Below are 15,149 nucleotides of genomic sequence, written 5' to 3'. Positions count from 1 at the left end.
ATCAGTGAATTACCGGCTAGCTTCAGTATGGTATCTTAAGTTATAAGTTAGTAGGTTTATAATCAGTTTTTCTGACCATTTGAAAAATAACTATATAAGTACTTCTTGTTGCTAGGTGAGATTTCTACTTTATGTACAGTTTCGATTTCCTACTTGCAGATATGATCAATGTATTACACCACAAATAAGAAGTATTTTTATGTCTATAAAGTATAATTTTTAGGTTCACTTAGAATATATTTTATTTAATAAGTTAAAATTCTGTTGGCACACTGTTAAATGCAGAACATCCTTTTTAAGAGAACTACCATGTTATATCGACGTTTCATATTCTTGGTCTCAGCTTTCACGTCTCCACAATATACTCAGTAGCAGGTGCTGTCCGAGAGTGCCCTGTGTACCTAGACGAATGCATTGCGGCCAGGGGTGGGGACGATTCCAGAAGCCTGTCCCCCTGGCAGGCTTCTGAGCTTGCAATCATATTGGATTTATGAAGAGTGAAATAAAATCCAAACCGTACTTTAGTACAGTTTTGAAGTTTCTACTTCGAACCGACCACCTCCTGGCCTCACGGAAAGCTTACAGAGTTCAAATCTGCCTTTACTTGCCTTGGTCGATGCAGTACTTTTGGACCTGTGGGGCCCACTTTTTTCATTCTGTGGTTTCAAATATATGGAAACTACAATCTGTAACCTTTAGAATAAATACTCAGCTGTGAAAGCATCTTGAATAAAACTAAGATTTTTTAACTCTTTCAGAAAAGTAAAAAGAAAAAAGGTGTGGCCCCGTGGGGAGGGGCATATATAGGATTGCTCAGGGCCTCTTGAGCAGAACTCTGGAACCTTCAAACTGGCAAAATCCTGCTCCAAGTGTAGCTTTCCACAGAAACTTGAGTACAACATACTATCAAGGTGGGATTTTAGGCAAGTTCTTAAAATCTAGATAGTAGTGAATGGTTAGTGAGAACAGAATGAAAGCCTGACTAGTGTGGCTGTGAACCCAGGCTTGAGGAGACACACTACACCTGCCATGTGACACAACAGTGTGGAGTTAGAGAGAGATGAGGAAGGCAGGCTCTAAAGGGACATGGAAAATGCCTCATCCCAGCAAACAATCTGAAATTCTCCACAACCTCCCATAGTGTTGTCACCATAGGGATTTTTGATGTCAAGCCTCAGCCAGGGCCACCACTGGCTTTGGACCTGTCTTATTGACCTCATACAGCGTGGCTCCCTGGAGAGCTATATATATAGGAGTGCTCAGGGCCTCTGGAGCAGAACACTGCACCTTATCAAAATGAGAAAAGACAGCTCCAAGTGGAGCAAGGACAAATGTATACAGTGCATTCTCACAGCCCAAAGACAGGGATTTCAGACTAGAAATGAAAATACTGAGGCGAGCTACCTGAAGATTGCCAAAATGTGATGGGATGGAAGTTTTCGTGTAGGTGGCAAGGAATTAAATGGTTGAAAATGTCCCTTAATACCAGATTTTCCAAAGAAAGAGAAATGATTCTCATTTTCACAGACACTTTGTACATCCTGCTTTGCAAAGAGGGAGTTTAGGTGAGATTTTAAAAATGAGATAATGGTGAATTGTGATAGAGAAAAGAATAAAAGCCTGAATAACGTGGCTGTGAAGCCAGGTTTGGAGGAGATGCACTACCCCCGACATGTGACACGTCCGTGTTGAGTGAGTGCGGGGGTGGTGCGGATGGCAGGTGAGCTTTCAGGTCTCATCAGCGGTATCAAAATGCCTCTTTGATCCCACCCAACCATCTGAATTTCTACCCATCATCTCCTAGAGGTGTCAGGTTAGGGCTGTTTGCTGTCAATGCTCCACCTGGGCCACCACTGCCTGGGGAAGTGACTTGCCGACATCATAAATCATAAGGGTATGTCCCCCTGGGGAGGAGGATATATAGGGCTGCTCAGGGCCTCTGAAGCAAATCACAGTGTGTCTAAAAATTCGAAAAAGTTAGCTCCAAGTGGAACAAGGACACGTTTATACAGTTTATTCTCAATGTCTGAAGACAGGTGTTGCACACTGGAACCTAGAACACTGATGAGAGCTACATGAACACTGAGAAAAAGATGTGGGATGGAAGTCTACTGATAGGTGGTCCAGAATGAAATGGTCTTCAAGGTTCTTTGAAGAGTGTGCCTCGGAGGGCGCTGCCCTGTAGCTGCGCCTGCACCGATGTGGGCAGCATCCCGCAATGGCGGGAATGAGCGCCCGCCAGCCCACCCACCCTGCGCAGCGGCGTGCAGAGCAGGAAGAGCAGCTTCCCCGGACCCGACTGGAGCAAAGTATGGGCCACCGTCTGACCAGCGCCTCGCCGCCGGCCCTGCACCACACTGCGCTCCCCGCTCCCCGCCATGGCCTCAGAGGAGCAGTAAGATGCTGAAAGCATCCTTGACAAAAGGAAAACCAAAAAAGGGAAGACAGAATACTTGGTTCGGTGTATACGGTAAGACAGCGAGGACGACACCTGGGAGCCAGAGCAGCACCTGGTGAACTGCAAAGAGTACATCCACCATTTCAACTGGCGCCACAGGGAGAAACTGAAGGAGGGCAGCTTCACCAGAACCAATGGGACCTCCCCAAACAGTGCCCGGAAGCAGATGTCCAGATGCAACAAGAACAGTTTCTCCAAGCCCCCCTCCCCCACCTGAGCACTATTAGCGGGCAAGGAGCACGAGGCCAAGAGCAGCCCACTGTTTGCCACCAGCAAGAAATTCCGGAAGAGCTCCGTGCAGGGCCTGGCCCCCCGCAAGAACATGGACCTGGCCCTGTCGGGCATCAAGATGCTTGTGCCCAAGAGCCCCATCAAGAGCAGGAGCGCAGTGGACGGCTTTCAGGACCAGAGCTCCGAGAAGCCGGACCCCGTGAGCAGGGGACGGAGGACTCTCCTGCGGTGGAGGCAGCTGCCAAGAAGCCGGTCAGGGCCCTACTGGACCCAGGGGCTGAGTGGGTGCGGATTGGGAGCCGACCCCTGATACACTGGCTGTTGCCGCAGGAGTCCGGCCCGTGATGGAGGCCATGGTCAAGGGGCTGGCCGTGAATGGCAAAGGCACCTCCCCATTCAGGGACGCGATGATGGCCAACAGGACCACCACCCTGCAGACATCGGCCAGGGGCATGACGGCCAGAAAGAGGGAGTTCAGCGAGGACAGCCGAGACCAGCCCTTTGACAAGCGGCTGCGCTTCAGCATGTGGCAGAGGGAGAGCGCCTACAGGTACCGGGATATCCTGGAGCGGAAGCAGGACGGCTTCACCCACATTGTGCTGTCCACCAAGTCGTCCGCAAACAACTCGCTCAACCCATAGGTGATGCAGCAGCTGCAGTGCGCGCTGAGAAGGGCCATGGCGGAAGACAGCAAGCTGGTACTGCTCAGCGCCATGGGAAGCGTCTTCTGCTGCAGCCTGGACTTCAGCTACTTCAAATGGTGCCTGACGGATGACCACAAGAGGGAGAGCACCAGGATGGTCCAGGCCATCAGAAATTTCGTGAACACCATCATTCAGTTCAAGAAACCAATTATCATAGCTGTGAATGGCCCGGCCATTGGGCTACGAGCATCCATCCTGCCTCTCTGTGATATGGCCTGGGCCAACGACAAGGTGTGGTTCCAGACGCCCTATACCACCCTCGGACAGAGTCCAGGTGGCTGATCCACGGTCACGTTCCCCAAGATTATGGGAGGAGCATCCGCGAATGAAATGCTGCTCAGTAGGTGGAAGCTAAAGTCCCAGGAGGCCTGCGGCAAAGGACTGGTCTCCCAGGTGTTCAGGCCTGTGACTTTCCCCCAGGAGGTCACGGTCCGCATCAAAGAGCTCGCCTCCTGCAACCCCGTCGTGCTTGAGGAATCCAAGGCCCTTGTGCGCTGCCACATCAGGCTGGAGCTGGAGCAGGCCAACAAACGGGAATGCGAAGTGGTGAAGAAGATCTGGGGCTTGGCACATGGCATGGATTCCATGCTCAAGTGTCTGCAGAGGAAGATCGATGAGTTCTGATGTCTGGGCCGCACGACCTCCCCAGGCCTGCACCGTGCCAGACCTCACAGCCTGGGCCAGGCTTTCCCGGAGCTCCCGCTGGGAAGCAGGAATTGAGAACAGCCAAGCTATTTATTGTCAAGCCGTTTTTAAGTTCAGTTCAGTTCAGTTCAGTCGCTCAGTCGTGTCCGACTCTCCGCGACCCCATGAACCACAGCACACCAGCCCTCCCTGTCCATCACCAATTCCCGGAGTACACTCAAACTCATGTCCACAGAGTCGGTGATGCCATCCAGCCATCTCATTCTCCGTCATCCCCTTCTCCTCCCGCCGCCAACCTTTCCCAGCATCAGAGTCTTTTCCAGTGAGTCAACTCGTCGCATGAGGTGGCCAAAGTATTGCAGCTTCAGCTTTAGCATCAGTCCCTCCAATGAACATCCAGGATCAATCTCCTTTAGAATGGACTGGTTGGATCTCCTTGCAGTATAAAGGACTCTCAAGAGTCTTCTCCAACACCACAGTTCAAAAGCATCGATTCTTCAGAGATCAGCCTTCTTCACAGTCCAACTCTCACATCCATACATGACCATGGGAAAAACCATTGTCTTGACTAGACGGACCTTGGTTGGCAAAGTAATGTCTCTGCTTTTTAATATACTATCAAGGTTGGTCATAACTTTCCTTCCAAGGAGCAAGCGTCTTTTAATTTCATGGCTGCGATCAGCATCTGCAGTGATTTTGGAGCCCCAAAAAACAAAGTCTGACACTGTTTCCACTGTTTTTCCATCTTTTCCCATGAAGTGATGGGACCAGATGCCATGATCTTTGTTTTCTGAATGTTGAGCTTCAAGCCAACCTTTCCACTTTCCTCTTTCACTTTCATCAAGAGGCTTTTGAGTTCCTCTTCACTTTCTGCCATAAGGGTAGTGTCATCTGCATATCTGAGGTTATTGATATTTCTCCCAGCAATTTTGATTCCAGCTTGTGCTTCTTCCAGCCCAGCGTTCCTCATGATTTACTCTGCATATAAGTTAAATAAGCAAGGTGACAATATACACCCTTGACGTACACCTTTTCCTTTTTGGAACCAGTCTGTTGTTCCATGTCCAGTTCTAACTGTTGCTTCCTGACCTGCATACAGGCTTCTCAAGAGGCAGGTCAGGTGGTCTGGGATTCCCATCTCTATCAGAATGTTCCACAGTTTATTGTGATCGACACAGTCGTTCTTAAGTACTGTAACCTTAAAATAAATAAGTACAAAAGTTCTCTGTCCAAGCATCATTATTTTATTCTTAATACACACAAAAGTGTAACAGTGAGCTCTGGGCTGTTCTTTGAAGCTCGAGATTTTGGTTATTTCCGGCTAGTACTCTAGAGAAAATTGTCGTTTCTTAGATTTGATGTGAGAAGAGTCTCACATAATGTTTGTTTCCCTTGTTTCATTTCCTTCTAGAAGAAAAAAAAGAGGTGTTAGTGAACCTCGACATCCCCGCCCCAAACAGAGACAAATGGTAAGATCTGTGGTGTGCCTTATCTCTAAGAGATCCAAAGCCTCAGAGATAGAAAATTCTAAATCGAATGGAAGAATTATCTTTTATGATAAATATTTCTGGCTAAACAGCCACTGATGGACATATCCCCAAAATAAAGGAAGCCTAGGATTTATGCTGAGATATCAACTGATTCTTCGCTCTTTTGGAAAGGTCTGATTCTTACCCAGTTAGCAGGAGGAAACCACTCTCTCCAGGGCAAAGCTTGTTTTGCAGTATCAGTGAATCACCGGCTAGCTTCAGTATGGTATCTTAAGTTACAAGTTAGCAGGTTTATCATGAGTTTTTCTGACCCTTTGAAAAATAACTATTTAAGTACTTCTGGTTGCTGTGTGAAAACTCCTACTTTATATACAGTTTTGGTTTCCTACTTGCACCACAAATAAGATGTACTTTTATGTGTATAAAGTGTTACATTTAGGTTCACTTAGAATATATTTTATTTAATAAGTTAAAATTCTGTTGGCACACTGTTAAATGCAGAACCTCCTTTTTAAGAGAACTGCCATATTATATCAGTATTTCATATTCTTGGTCTCAGCTTTCACGTCTCCATAATATACCAAGTAGTGGATGCTGTCCAAGATTGTCCTGTGTACCTAGACATCCGCATTGCTGCCAGGGGTGGAGACGATTCCAGAAGCTTGTCCCCCTGGCAGGCTTCTGAGCTTGCAATCATATTGAATGTATGAAGAGTGAAATGAAATCAAAACCATATTTTTGTACAGTTTTGAAGTTTCTACTTTGAACCGACCACCTCCTGGCCTCTTGGAGATCTTACAGAGTGCAAATCTGCCTTTATGTGGCTTGGTCAATGCAGTATTTTTGGACCTGTCGGGCCCACTTTTTTCGTTCTGTAGTTTCAAATATATATGTAAACTGAACAATCTGTTAACTTTTTATAGAATAAGTACTCAGCTGTGAAAACAGGTTTCATAATACTAAGATTTTTTAACTCTTTCAAAAAAGAAAAAAGAATAAGGGTGTGGCTCCGTGGGGAGGGGGACATATAGGGTTGCTCAGGGCCTCTTGAGCAGCACCTGGTGTACTGCAAGTATCACATTCATGACCTCAAATGGTGCCACATCAAGAAACAGAAGTAGGGCAGTTTCGGCAGAAGTAACCAGACCTCCCTGAACCATGCCCAGAAGCATATCTCCAGATGCAGCAAGAGCAGCTTCTCAAGGTCACCCCCAGAGCACTAGTTGTCGGCAAGGGGCATGAGGCCAAGAGTAGACCCCTGTTTGCCGCCAGCCTGATGTTCAAAAGATCCCCGTGCAGGGCCTGGACCCCTGAGAAAAACATGAACCCGGCCCGGTCAGGCATCAAGATGCTCGTGCCCAAGTGCTCCATCAAGAGCAGGAGTTGGGTGGACGGCTTTCAGGACGAGAGCCCTGAGAAGCCGGACCCCGTGGAGTAGGGACGGGAGAACTCCCCGGCCCTGGAGGCATCATCCAAGAATCTGGTCGGGGACCTCCTGGGTCCAGGGGATGAACGGGCGCAGATGGGGGCACCAGCCCCTGATACACCGACTGGTGCCACAGGTTTCTGGCCCTTAAATTCAGGCATGAGTATGGGGCTGAATGTGAACAGGAAAGGCAATTCCCTGTTCATGGACACGCTGACGGCCATTGGGACCACCACCCTGCAGACGTTTGTCAGGGGCGTCACAACCTGCAAGAGGAAGTTCATCAAGGACAGGCAAGACCAGCCCTTTGACAAGTAGCTGTGCTTCAGCGTGTAGCAGACTGAGAGCCCCTACAGGTACCGAGATACCGTGGTTTGGAAGCAGGACAGCTTCACCCACATCGTGCTGTCCATATTGTCACCGTGCTTATTTAAATTGTAAATGGAATAATCACTTCAGTCATTCAGTCATGTCCGACTATTTGTGACCCCATGAACTGAAGAACGCCAGACCTGCTTGTCCGTTATCAACCCCTTGAGTATACCCAAACTCATGTTCATTGAATTGGTGATACTGTCCAATCACCTCATTCTCTGTCATCCCTTTCTCTTCCTACCCTCAATCTTTCACATTGTGAGGATCTTTTCCATTGAATCAGTTGTTTGCATCGGGTGGCCAAAGTATTGGAGTTTCAACTTCAACATCAGTCATTCCAGTGAACATCCAGGACTGATCTCCTTTAGGATTGGCTGCTTGGATAACCTTGGATTCCAATGGACACTCAAGAGTCTTCTCCAACACCATGGTTCAAAATCATCAATTCTTGGCACCCAGCTTTCTTTATAGTCCAAATAACACATCCAAATATGACTACTGGAAAAACAACAGCTTGACTAAACAGAGCTTTATTGGCAAATCAGGTCTCTGCTTATTATTATGCTGTCTAGGATGATCACAGCTTTCCTTCCAAGGAGTAGGCATTTTTAATTTCATGGCTACAATCACCATCTGCAATGATTTTTGAGCCTCCCCCTGAAAAAAAAAAAATATTGACAGCCAGTCTTTCCCCACCTATTTGCCAGAAGTGATGGGACTGGAGGCCATAATCTGAGTTGATAAAAGTTGAACTTTAAGCCAAGGTTTTTATTCTACTCATTATGTTAATCAAGAAACTCTTTAGTTGTTCTTCACTTTCTGTCATAATTGTGGTGTCACCTGCATATCTGAGGTTGTTGATATTTCTCCTAGCTATCTTGATTCCAGTTTGTGCTTCCTTCAGCCCAGCGTTTCTCATGATGTACTCTGCATAAAAGTTAAATAAGGGGGGTGAAAATACAGCCTTGACATACTCATTTTCCTATTTGGAACCAGGACGTTGTTCCATGTCCAGTACTATCTATTGATTCCTGACCTCTTACAAGTTTCTCAAGGGACAAGTCAGGTGGTCTGGTATTCCGATCTCTTTCAGAATTTTCCATAATTTATTGAGATCCACACAGTCAAAGGTTTTTGCATAGGGAATAAAGAAGAAAGAGATGTTTTTATGAAACTCTTTTGCTTCTTCGATGATCCAGAAGATATTAGCTGTTTGATCTCTGGTTCCTCTGCCTTTTCTAAAATCACCTTGAACTTCTGGAAGTCCACAGCTCACCCATTTTTTGAATCCTGGCTTGGAGAATATTGAACATTATTTTCTAGCGCGTGAGATGAGTGGAATTTTGCGGTAGTTTGGAGCATTCTTTGACATTGCCTTTCTTTGGGATTGGAATGAAAGCTGACCATTTCCAGTCCTGTTGTCACTGCTGAGTTTTCCCAGTTTGCTGACATGTGGAGGGCAACATTTTCACAGCATCATCTTTTAGGATTTGAAATAGCTCAACTGAAAATCTGTCACTTCCACTGGCTTTGTTCATAGTGATATTTCCTAAAGCCCACTTGAATTCCCGTTCCAGGATGTCTGGCCCTAGGTGAGCGTTAAGTGATCACACCGTTGTGATTATATAGGTGGAAAAGATCTTTTCTGAACAGTTCTGAGTATTTGTTGCAGCTCTTCTTAGTATTTCCGCTTCATTATCTCCATACCATTTCAGTTCTTTATTGAGCCCTTCTTTGCATGAAAAAGTCCCTTGGTATCTCAAATTTTCTTAAAGTGTCTCTCGTCTTTCTCATTGTATTTTTCCTATCTATTTCTTTGTATTGATCACTCAGGAAGACTTTATTAACTCTCCTTGCTATTCTTTGCACCTCAGATTCAAATGGATAAATCATTCCTTTTCTCCTTTGCTTTTGGCTTCCTTTTTTTTCACAGAACATTGTAAGGTTTTCTCAGACAGCTATTTCCTTTTTTGCTTTTCATTTTCTTGGGGATGGTCTTGGTTCCTGTCTCCTGTAGAATGTCACAAACCTCCATCCACAGTTCATATGTAGTGTACAACATGCCAAATGCCAGACTTTAAGAAGCACAAGCATGAATAAAAATTGCTACAAGAAATATCAACAGCCTCAAATGAAATCACTCTTATGGCAGAAAATAAAGTAGATATAAAGAACCTCTTGATGAAAATGAAAGAGGAGAGTGAAATTTTTCAATTAATGTTCAACATTCAGAAAACTAAGATCATGATATATGGTCCCATCCCTGCTTAAAATATGGGTGGAGAAACAACGCAAATACTGATAGACTTTATTTTGGGGGGCTACAAAATATTTGCAGATAGTGACTTCAGCCATAAAATTAAAAGGCACTTGGTACTTAGATTAATAGCTATGAACTACCTAGACAGCCTATTGAAAAGCAGAGACATTGCTTGTCAGCAAAAGTCCACCTGGTCAAAACGATGTTTTCTCCTGCAGTAATGTATGGATATGAGATTTAGACTGTAAAGACAACTGAGCATGGAATAATTGATGCCTTTAAAATGAGGCATTGATGATGACCCTTGAAAGTCTCTTGGACTGCAAGGAGGCTAAAGGAAAGCAGTCCAGAATATACATTGGAAGCACTGATGCTGAAGCACAAATTCCAATAATCCGGATCCCTGATGCAAAGAACTGACTCATTGGAAAAGACCCTGATTCTGGGAAACATTGAAGGCAATAAGAGAAGAGGATGACAGAAGATGAGATGGTTAGATGGCGTCACCGACTCGATGGACATGAGTTTGAGTAATCTCTGGGAGTTGGTGATTGACAGGGAAGCAAGACAAGCTGTAGTTCATGGGGTCGCAAAAGTTGAACATGACTAGGAGACTGGACTGAATTGAACTCAAATGGAGAATTACCTACATTTTAACGTGCAAATATGGTGATGCTTGTTTTACTCCATGATATACTGAATTTTGTTCTTCATTTTAAGAAAATCTGGAAGCTTTTTTTTTTTTTTTTTTAGTGTGAAATGTAGACTAGTCTACACCTCATACATGAATATGGGTGGTGGTTCTCTACTATTAAGTGTGAAGTTCTGGAAATTTCACACATGAAAATCTTAGCACTGCTTTTTGAAGACATGGAAAACCAGTATTAAATTGGAACTATCTCTAGTGCACAAGTGAAAATATGGGCACCACTGTTTCTTCATGAAGTAGAGAGTTTGTTGTATTTTTGAAAGCTTATCCCAAAACAAAGAATGGATTCCCTGAAGTGGGAAATGGCTTGTATTTACTGTATCAAAACCTGGGGAGAAGACTCCGTCATGGAATTTGGACTTCTCTACACTTCAAACTGTGGAAAGTTCTGAAAGAGATGGGAATACCAGGCCACCTGACCTGCCTCTTGAGAAATATGTATGGAGGTCAGGAAGCAAGAGTCAGAACCGTACATGGAAAAACAGACTGGTTCCAAATAGGAACAGGAGTCCATCAAGACTGTATATTGTCACCATGCTTATTTATCTTCTATGCAGAGTATATCATGAGGAACGCTGGGCTGGAAGAAGCACAAGCTGGAATCAAGATTGCCGGGAGAAATATCAATAACCCGAGATATGCAGATGACACCACCCTTATGGCAGAAAATGAAGAGGAACTCAAAAGCCTCTTGATGAAAGTGAAAGAGGAGAGTGAAAAGGTTGGCTTGAAGCTGAACATTCAGAAAACAAAGATCATGGCACCTGGTTCCATCACTTCATGTGAAATAAATGGAAAAACAGTGGAAACAGTGTCAGACTTTATTTTTTGGGGCTCCAAAATCACTGCAGATGCTGATTGAAGCCAGGAAATTAAAAGAGGCTTACTCCTTGGAAGGAAAGTTATGACAAACCTAGATATTATATTAAAAAGCAGAGACATTACTTTACCAACAAAGATCCGTCTAGTCAAGGCTATGGTTTTACCTGTGGTCATGTATGGATGTGAGAGTTGGACTGTGAAGAAAGCTGTTTGCCAAAGAATTGATGCTTTTGAACTGTGGTGCTGGAGAAGACTCTTGAGAGTCCCTTGGACTGCAAGGAAATCCAACCAGTCTGTTCTGAAGGAGATCAAATGTGGGTGTTCATTGGAAGGACAGATGCTGAAGCTGAAACTGCAATACTTTGGCTACGTTATGCGACGAGTTGACTCACTGGGAAAGACTCTGATGCTGGGAAAGGTTGGGGGCGGGAGGAGAAGGGGACGACCAAGAATGAGATGGCTGAATTTCATCACCGACTCTGAGGACATGAGTTTGAGTGAACTCCGGGAGTTGCTGATAGACAGGGAGGCCTGGCGTGCTGTGATTCATGGGGTCGCAGAGAGTCGGACAAGACTGAGCAACTGAACTGAACTGAACACTTTATATTTTAGTTCAGAATGGATATTTTCTTATAAGAAATAAGGAAATCTCTATATTTCATATGAAGCACTGGTTCCTCAGTTGCAGAAACACTTATGTACCCTGTTTGCCTATGATTCAACGTGCCTTGCACATTTGTTTGTGTCTAGCCACGTAGGCTTGTTTCCCGTGTTTGTGTGTTTTCCTGTGTGGATGTTCATCCAATCACAGTTGACACAGAGATGAAATTTACAGACCACATGATATGGAGCAAACGGAAAGAGGCACCAGGCATCCACAGACTGGGAGAGACTGGTCCATGCATCTCTGAGGTGGTCCTGCCTGCTCAAGACAGGACTGAGGAAAGGATGACCAGTGACAACTCAGGACTGTGCGTTCACAAATCTGAGTTTACATCAAGAGACATCAAGAATCTCACAGTTTCTGCTGTGGTCATGTGTGTTTGTACCAGGAAGAGGATGTGGAACGCTTGAAGATTCATCCAGTATAACTCCAGTGGTGTGGGGCTTGGAAAAAATAGCCTGTGGTCTCTTCAGTCTGGGGGAAGTGGACTGGCCTGTGGAAATGGTGGACACGGCTGTACCTTGAAATAAGAGTATGAAGAGGTGAAGACCCTTCAGAAAATAGTAGGAACTGAAAGGAGGAGGAACAGAAAGAAAACCTAGTGCACTGCAGAATTTTTTTCAAATTAGAGGAAAGCCCTGGGAGAGTGCTGCCTCCGTTCAGCCAATGAGGTATCACACTCTCTGTTTATGAGTGACCAACAATAGCATTATGTGAGACAAATGACATGAAAAGGTAAGATCCTTCATTGTGAAACCACACACATCCTAGAAAACACAGGGTGACCTTGGCCCTGTCCAGTCACTTCCAGCCTATCTGAAAGCTCAGAAAGGTGAAGAAAGTGCAGACGTGGGATGGAGGCATTTACCCCTTTGGCAGTGTGTGCCCGTGAGGGAGAGAAGATGGGAAAGTAGAACGATGTGAACGCAAGTTTCCCTGTGAGAACTCCAGAATTACAGCTCGTTTCTGAAGGGCCTTTAACAGGAGAATGTTGGGTCCCACAATCAACAACAACAACAACAGATGTCCAAGGGCAAAGGAAGACTCCTAACAAGAATGTAGGAGCAGTGATTTTGCATTTAGAATCAATACATACCAGCGATGCCTCATGTGATCAATAAAATATTTTGTGCACCTATACCGAAGGACCGCACAGAGACAGATTCAGAACTGCATTTGGGTGACTGAGGATCTCCTGAAGAGCATGGGTCAGCAATGGCCTGACAGGGAAGAGAGGCTCTGGCTGCTACAGACCTGGTCATGCAGTTTGTGACATAAGCTCTCTCAGACGAGGTCACCTTTCAAGCTAACATAAAGCCACGTAGCACACAATGCACAAGTTGAAGGATAATATTTCCAAAGAAAGTTTTGTACATTTAAGGAAGTTCTAGGACTCCTACAGTTTTCTCAACCTGGGGATCTGGCAAACGGACTGAGAACCCCAGGGAATTTGACTTTGGAGGCCAGTGGGATTTGAATATACAACTTCCACGGGAATGAAATAGACTGTTGGAGGTCATACACAAAACCTTGCATGCACGAGGAGTCAATAATAAGGAGCAGTGTCCCCAAAAGAGACTGAGCCAGACTTGCTTGTGAGTGTCCAGGAGTCTCCGGCAGAGAGTGGGATGCAGAGGGGTCACGGGCACTGAATACAAGATTGCTTGCTCAAATCCTTTTGAAGGAGGTCCTAATGATTTTCGTTTCCCATAAGTTAGTTTGGGCTCAGTTCAAACAACAAGGCCTGAACACAGTCACACCCATCAAGAGTAAATTGGATTAAAGATTCACTGAATATGACCCCATATATCAGAGCCAGATCGAGGCTCACTCAGTCTGTTTCTCCCATCAGGAAGTTTTCATAAGCCTCTTATCTTTATCCATCAGAGGGCAGAGAGAATGAAAAGCACAATCACAGAAAACAAATCAAACTGTTCAAATGATCACAGCCTTGTCTACCTCAATGAAACTATGAGACATGCCATGTAGGGCCACCCAGAATGGATTGGACATGGTGGAGAATTCTGGCAAAATGTGGTCAGCTTGAGAAGGGAATGGAAAACCACTTAAGTATCCTTGCTTTGAAAACCCCATGAATGATATGGAAAGCCAACAAGATAGGACACGGAAAGATGAACTCTCCAGGTGGGTAGGTGTCCTATATACTTCTGGAACTCAGTGAGGAAGTAACTCCAGAGAAAATGAAGAGATGGAGCCAAAGGAGGAACAACACCAAGTTGTGGATATAAGTGGTGATAAAAGTAAAATTTGATGCTCTAAAGAATGATATTTCATAGGAACCTACAAAGTAAGGTCCATGATGAAGGTAAAATTTAAGTGGTCAAACAGGAGATGACAAATGTGAAGATCAAAGTTTCAGCAATCCATTTGTTCATTGAGTGGAATGGACAAATTTAATTCAGATGACCATTTTATCTTCTAAAGTGGGCAAGAATCCCTAGAGAAGAAATGGAAGAAGGTACCCTCATCAATAAAAAGAGTGAAATGTAGTACTTGATTTCAATATAAAAATGAAATATCTCTGCTTATTTTCAAAGCTAACCATTCAGTAGTACTGTAATCCAAGTCTATGTCATGACCAGGAATGTTAAAGTGGAAGTTGAGCTGAAGGCCAGGGTGAAGCTGAGGTTGAGTAGGTCTGTGATTACCAGTAGGACATTGTAGGACTTACACACACAAAATAAGGCACTATTTTCATCATACGGGACTGGAATGGAAAAGTAGGAAATTAAGAACTACCTAAAGTAACAGACATGTTTGGCCTTCGGGTACAAAATAAACCAGGGCAAAACCTAACAGTTTTCCCAAGACAAGTAACGGTCATTGGATACATCCTCTTCCAACAACACAAGACGTGACTCCACATATACATCATCAGATGATCAATACCGAATTCAAACTGATAATATACTATGTATCTGAGGATACAGAATCTCTTTCAGTTCAGTTCAGTTCAGTTCAGTTTCTGAGTTGTGCCCAACTCTTTACCACACCATGAACTGAAGCATAACAGGCCTCCCTATCAATCACCAGCTCCTAGAGTTACTCAAACTCATGTCCATTGCGTGGGTGATGCCATCCAACCATTTCATCCTCTATCGTCCCCTTCTCCTCCTACCCCCAATCCCTCCCAGCATCAGGGTATTGTCTATCGAGTCAACTCTTCTCATGAAGTGGCCAAAGTGTTAGAGCTTCATCTTTAGCATCAGTCCTTTCAAAGATCACAAAACACTGATCTCCTTTAGAATCATTCCTTAGGACTGGTTGGATTTCCTTACAGTCCAAGGGACTCTCAAGAGTCTTCTCCAAAACCACAGTTCAAAAGCATCAATAGTTTGGCAGTC

The 15,149-nt window shown here is 44.7% G+C and overlaps 1 pseudogene; it reads left to right on the top strand.

Annotated features, from left to right (window-relative positions):
• Nucleotides 1-2,378: 2,378 nt before the first annotated feature.
• LOC148773172 (chromodomain Y-like protein pseudogene) lies at nucleotides 2,379-4,017 on the top strand (annotated as a pseudogene).
• The last annotated feature ends 11,132 nt before the right edge of the window (nucleotides 4,018-15,149 follow it).

The sequence above is a fragment of the Moschus berezovskii genome, chromosome Y (assembly GCF_049115385.1).
Source record: "Moschus berezovskii isolate FMDL1 chromosome Y, NW_MosBer_1.0, whole genome shotgun sequence".
NCBI classification, from domain to species: Eukaryota; Metazoa; Chordata; class Mammalia; order Artiodactyla; family Moschidae; genus Moschus; species Moschus berezovskii.
This window is presented reverse-complemented; position numbering and strand designations above follow the sequence as displayed.